The sequence below is a fragment of the Anguilla rostrata genome, chromosome 19, assembly GCF_018555375.3.
Source record: "Anguilla rostrata isolate EN2019 chromosome 19, ASM1855537v3, whole genome shotgun sequence".
Taxonomy (NCBI): domain Eukaryota; kingdom Metazoa; phylum Chordata; class Actinopteri; order Anguilliformes; family Anguillidae; genus Anguilla; species Anguilla rostrata.
In genome coordinates this window covers 3,583,043-3,589,461 of record NC_057951.1, presented here as the reverse complement: position 1 = coordinate 3,589,461, position 6,419 = coordinate 3,583,043, and positions in this window count along the sequence as shown.

Below are 6,419 nucleotides of genomic sequence, written 5' to 3'. Positions count from 1 at the left end.
AGAGAGAGAGAGAGAGAGAGAGAGACAGAGGAGAGAGGAGAGAGGAGAGAGAGAGAGAAGAGGGAGAGAGAGGAGAGAGAGAGAGAGAGAGAGGGGGATTATCCCCACGCCTCGGCCTTTTAAAGGACCCCGCGCCAGCGTCACTGGAGAGCAAGGCTCATAAAAGCAGCCGACACCATTACATTACATTACAGGCATTTGGCAGACGCTCTTATCCAAAGCGACGTACAACAAAAGCCGCGTTTCCACCAAAAGTACCCGGAACTTTTAGTGCCTGGTATAGTGTATATAGTGTATAACCATAACCAGGAACAAGTATGACGAAACCCCTAGAGAGAAGTACCGGCCCAAGTGCAGGGAACAACCGCATAGTTCAACTTGGACCCTGAAGGTTAAACTGATTAACACTAAACTAACACCAAACTCGCCCCGACCCGATACCCCCCCCCGGCCAAGGGTTCGATTCCCCACCATGGCACATCCTGCACTGGGATCTGCTCTCTATCTCTATCTCGTCTCTGCTTTCCCCCCAGTCTGAATACAAAGTGGAAAAACACAGAAGAGGGGGAGGACCGTCCCCCTTCATTTAGAAAAAAGAAAGGAAAAACTGTGTGTTTGAATTCGGTCACGGGCGTCTGGTCGCTCCCTTCCTCAGATCCTCTGATTTGCCCCGATCCCCCCCCCCCACCCCCCACCCCCCACCCGGCAGGTACACTCCCCTCCCCTTTTCGCCCAATCAGGTGTGTCGCTCCAGGAATTCAGCCTTCAGAGGCTCCGTCCGATCGCAACATTTGGGCCGAACGGCGAGGCCCGGCGAGGGGTTCTGATCCACGCGCCGTTCCCCCCTCGGAAAAGGGAACGCGTTCGCGTGGAAATCGCCCAAAAAAACGCGGATTCGCGGAAACTTCCGGAACGGCTCGCGAGCGTGGCGGGCTGTTTGGACGTTCAGAGCAGCCGCCGCACCTGCGGGGGGGGTGGGGGGGGGGCGGCGGGCAACGGGCAGGGCCTTACAAACGTGTCCGTCAGCGCCATTCTGAGAGGAGAGATGCTAAATGCACCACCGATTCCTACTGTAGCATGCGACGCCCCAGCTCTGTCTCTCTGTCTCTCTCCGTCTCTGTCTCACTCTCTCTCTCTCCTTCTCAGTCTCTCTCTCTCTCTGCTTCTCAGTCTCTCACTCTCTCCGTCTCTGTCTCACTCTCTCTCTCAGTCTCTGTCTCACTCTCATTCACTGTCTCACCCTGTCTTTGTCTCTTTCTCTTTCTCTGTCATACGCTCTCCTTCTCTCTCTGTCTCTCTCCGTCTGTCTCACTCTCTCTCTCTGCTTCTCAGTCTCTCACTCTCTCCGTCTCTGTCTCACTCTCACTCACTGTCTCTCTCTCTCTCTCTCTCAAAGAGCAAACCCTTTGTGCTGGCTGCACAGGCGCACAGGTCGCCATGGAGACACCGGTAATGAAGCAGGACAGCGGGAGAGCCAAAGTGTCACTGTTTGTTTAATTTTTTCCAAGGGCTACAGCAGAAGAGGTGTGGGGCAGCCTGGCTCATGCTAGCCCTAACCCTATTCCTAACCCTAACCCTGAGCCTGGACCAAGGGCACAGCCGGGGCCTGGAGCGGCAGCTCCAGGGCGTGGCCCAGAGGGCGCGGGGGAAACCCCTGCCCCATCTCTGCACAGTAAACCAGCCCAACCGGGTCTACTGGTCCCAACAGAAAGAAAAACAAAAGTGCTTAAGAGGTTCAGACGCTAATCCCACAGCATCCGTAGCCAGAGCGTCCTGGAGACACAAAACCTCCGATCCGCGAGACGAGAGCAGCGGGGGGGGGGGGGGGGGTTTGGGGCGGCGGGGAACCCCGTCCGGTTCAGAGCCAGCGGCGGGGAAGCGCGTAGCGGGTCAGAGAGGGCGCGTTTCAGGCGCACCGCCCTCAAACCCCCAATTTCAGGAACCCCCCCCCGTGAGCCCGCCCTCCTGTTGCCTTGGAGACGATGGGAAAAGCTACGACGCGTCCTTAGGCGTGCAACAGTTGCCTTGAAGTGCGCAGACAAATAAAAAAAATTTAAAAGCTGGTGCATCATCTGCATATGCACACCCTCCTTTCAGTGGTGCAGTCGGGGAAAGCTGTTCCATTTCTTCAACCCTTTCAGGAGTAAGATCGCAATTGTGTGTTCGGAACGTTCTGAACTGAACATTCTAATGCTGATGTCACAATCACTAATGGTGACTGAAAGCAGTGCAGGGACAGCAGGCACATTACAGATAAGTGACCCAGCGATGGAGCCCGAGGAGCTGACCCAGCGACAGGGCCCGAGGAGCTGACCCAGTAATGGAACGAGGCTACTAATCCACCCTCCCCCCACCCCAAACGAGCCAGGCTTGCACTAAGCATCTGAGCACACGTTGCTATTTCTGTAAATGGAAACTGCCTTTTAACCCTTTGAAGAGTAGGCTAATTTTTTTTTTTTTTTAAGAACACAAAGTCAGAGTTCTAGAACTCCACTGAAAGCGATTGTGACATCAGCATTGGAACGCTCAGTTAAGAACGTTCCGATCGCACGCGTGATCTCACCTTAAAGGGCTAAGGAGGGCAGCTTTATCGAACAGGCAGAACACGGCTTTTGGGACTGTGAAACAAGGAAAGCCAGCACGTCAACGGTTAGCAACCATTACATTACATTACAGGCATTTAGCAGACGCTCTTATCCAGAGCGACTTACACAACTTTTTACATAGCACTTTACATTGTATCCATTTATACAGCTGGATATATACTGAAGCAATGCAGGTTAAGTACCTTGCTCAAGGGTACAACGGAAGTGTCCTACCCGGGAATCGAACCTGCGACCTTTCGGTTACAAGCCCAGTTCCTTACCCACTGTGCCACACTCCGTCCTCCACGCTAAAGAGGAGAGAGTACAGGTACTCGGGTACCGAATACAGTGCAATTTAATGCAGAAGGAGCTAAAACAAGATGGAAGAGATAAACTTCATCAGGGGGGTGGTGAATGTTAAAAATGGCTCAGAGGAAAAGTATGCATGCAAAGGTCCTGCAGCAAGCGCAGGCATGCAGCCCTTCGAACAACGGGATCGTCTGTTCGGTGGACACGCTGTCGTTCTCGGGACAGGTCCGTTCGCCCGTTTGTCAGCCCCCCTCCCCCCCCCCCCCCCCCCCCCCCCGCCCCCCTGGCAGTGCGCAGGACTCAATGAGGCGCCGCGATGCCGGTCTGATACCACTACAGAAGCGTTGCCGTGGTACCGCTACAGAGCGGACCAGCAGAAACCTGCCCTGCCTTCCCTCACTTTCCACAGGGATATAAACATGTGCGCACACACGCACGCACGCACGCACACACACAGACAAGGGCACACAAACACAGACAAACACGCACACACACACACGTACGCACGTGCACACACAGACAAGGGTACACAAACACAGACAAACACACACACACACGTACGCACGTGCACATACAGACAAGGGCACATAAACACAGACAAACACACACACATATACACACACACGTACGCACATGCACACACAGACAAGGGTACACAAACACACACACACACATGTACACGCACACACACAGGCAAGGGCACTCACACACACACCAGCATGCATACACACGCACGTACACACACACACGCATGCACGTACACACACAGACAAGGGCACACAAACACACACACACACACACACATAAAAGGGCATGCAAGCAGAGCACACAGACACGCTCATACACACAGACCCAACACACACACACACGCACACACACACACACACAGACACGCTGAAGCGCGTCCACTTCCTGCAAACGACCGCACCGCTCCGAAATGCCCCAGTTCACACGGCTGTTCTCTCCGATCCGGGCCCCCTACATCGCGTGGGAGGCGCCGGGGCTTCCCGCCACGCCAGCGCCACGCTTCTCTCACTGCAGCCCAGCCCAGGTCCCCACAAACCGGGACAAAGGTGTGTACGGGTCCCCACAAACCATAACAAAGGTGTGTACGGGTCCCCCACAAACCCTAACAAAGGTGTGTACGGGTCCCCACAAACCCTAACAAAGGCGTCTACGGCTTCGCCCGAGAGGACACACGAAGATTCACCTGCGCTTGACACACGCACCCAACACACAGCACACTCCCACAGCTCACACACACTCCTAAGGCACAGAGATCACACACACACAGCTCACACACTCAGAGCTCACACACACACACACACAGCTCACACACTCTCAGAGCTCACACACACACACACAGCTCACACACACTCTCAGATCACACACACACACACACACAGCTCACACACACACACACACACACACAGCTCACACACACTCCCATAGCACAGAGCTCACACACACACAGCTCACACACACTCCCACAGCTCACACACACTCTCAGAGCTCACACACACACACACACACACACACTCCCACAGCTCAGAGCTCACACACACACACTCCCATAGCACAGAGCTCACACACACACACTCCCACAGCTCACACACACACTCCCACAGCACACACACAGACTCCCACACACACACAGCTCACACACTCCCATAGCACACAGCTCACACACACTCCCACAGCACACACACACACTCCCACAGCTCAGAGCCTGCGTTCGGTTCCGCTCGTTTTCCAGCGAAAACGAAGTTCCGCTTCTCCGGCCGCTACAAACGCAGCCCGTCCGGAGAGACCCCCGCAGCCGCGCCCCCACAAAGCCGCGTCCCCGCAAAGTCGCGCCCCCACAAAGCCGCGTCCCCGCAAAGCCGCGTTCCTTGCGAAGCCGCTTCCATCATTAACACGGACGCCGCACAGGAGTAATTATTTTCCCAAAACAAATCGAGGCCCCGGGCCCAAACCGCGGCCATCCCGCGCGGCTCTGGCTCCTTCTCCGCAGTGCGCGGCCATTAATCATTTAAAATAACCGATCGAACCGGGTGACGCGAGCTCCGACAGCGCCCCTGCGACATCGCGGCCTTCGGGGCGGGACGGCGTTCCTTCGGGCGGGGACAGCCGCTCGCAGCGAGCAGCGCGCCGCCACAGCCGCTCACCGACGGCCTGCGGTTTGCTTTCCATATTAGTTTAGCTGTTTAATACACACGCACTCGCACACTGCCATTTCTCAGTATTAAGACCACTCCTCTGCCAACACAAACATGCACACACACACACACACGCACGCACTCACACACAGACACACACGCACGCACTCGCACACTCTCTCACACACACACACACACACACACACACACAAACTTCACGCTACGCTGCGGTACGCTACGCTACGCGCGCTCGCCCTTCGCGCGTCGGCGGCGAACCGAGCGAACGCGCGAGCGAACGCGCTGGAGAAGGCGGTGACGAAGACACGTGCAGGAAGTCCGTCCGAAAGGCAAAACCAATCCAGCTCTTTGGCTTTTCTTCTTCTGTGGTTTTTTTTTTTTCCCCCCGTTTCTGATACGCGGTGTTGTGTTGCATTCTGTCAAAGGGAGCCGGTAACAAAAGCAGGGCTGTATCCGCACAACGCGTGCGTCTGTGCTAATGGTGCGAAAGCACCCCCCCTACCCCCCCAAAAACCTGCCACCTGGCAACGCCCCCCCCCCCCCCAACACAGCGACTAGCCCGGGCAGCCAAGAGCCATTTCATAAAACGAAAAAAACGAGGGAGGTGCTCGTCATCTGTTTCTGATGTTGGGACTGTGAAACAAGGAAAGCCAGCACGTCAACGGTTAGCAACCGCGCTGAAGAGGAGAGAGTACAGGTACCCGACGGTGTGCGCTACATTGCGGGGAGGGCATTGCGCATGCACTCTGCTTGATCCCGACTATCCATGCCCCCCCCCCCCAGCCCTGCCCCCCCCAGCCCCGCCCCCCCCTCTCCAGGGGGAAACCAAACGCGCCGAGCGCTCGGGGCAGGGCCAGGTCACACCCGGGACCCGCGGGAGAGAGAGAGGGAGAGGCTGAAAGAACCAGACAGAGAGAGACAGACAGACACAGAGAGAAATAGAGAGAGAGCGACAGAGAGAGAGAAAGAGAGAGACACAGAGAGAGAGAGACAGACAGACAGACAGAGAGAGAGCGACAGAGAGAGGAAAGAGAGAGAGGGAGAGGGAGAGGGAGAGGGAGAGAGCAGAAAAGGCGTCCCAGGCCCCAGCAGACGGGCTCTGAAAAGCAGGTGGCGTTTAATCTTCAAAGCGCAGCGCGCTTGTTTTTATCAAATTAAACATGATGAAGAAGCCCGGCCCTCGCCAGAGCTTTCACTTTCAATACTCCAGCCGCGGGGGGGGGGGGGGGGGGGGGAGCGAGAAAGATCCGAAACGCCGCCGAACCTGAGACACACCGACCGCAGAGGCAAACGAAGCCACAGCCGCGGGGGCTCAGCAGCAAACCGATCCAGCCCCCCCCCCCGAATC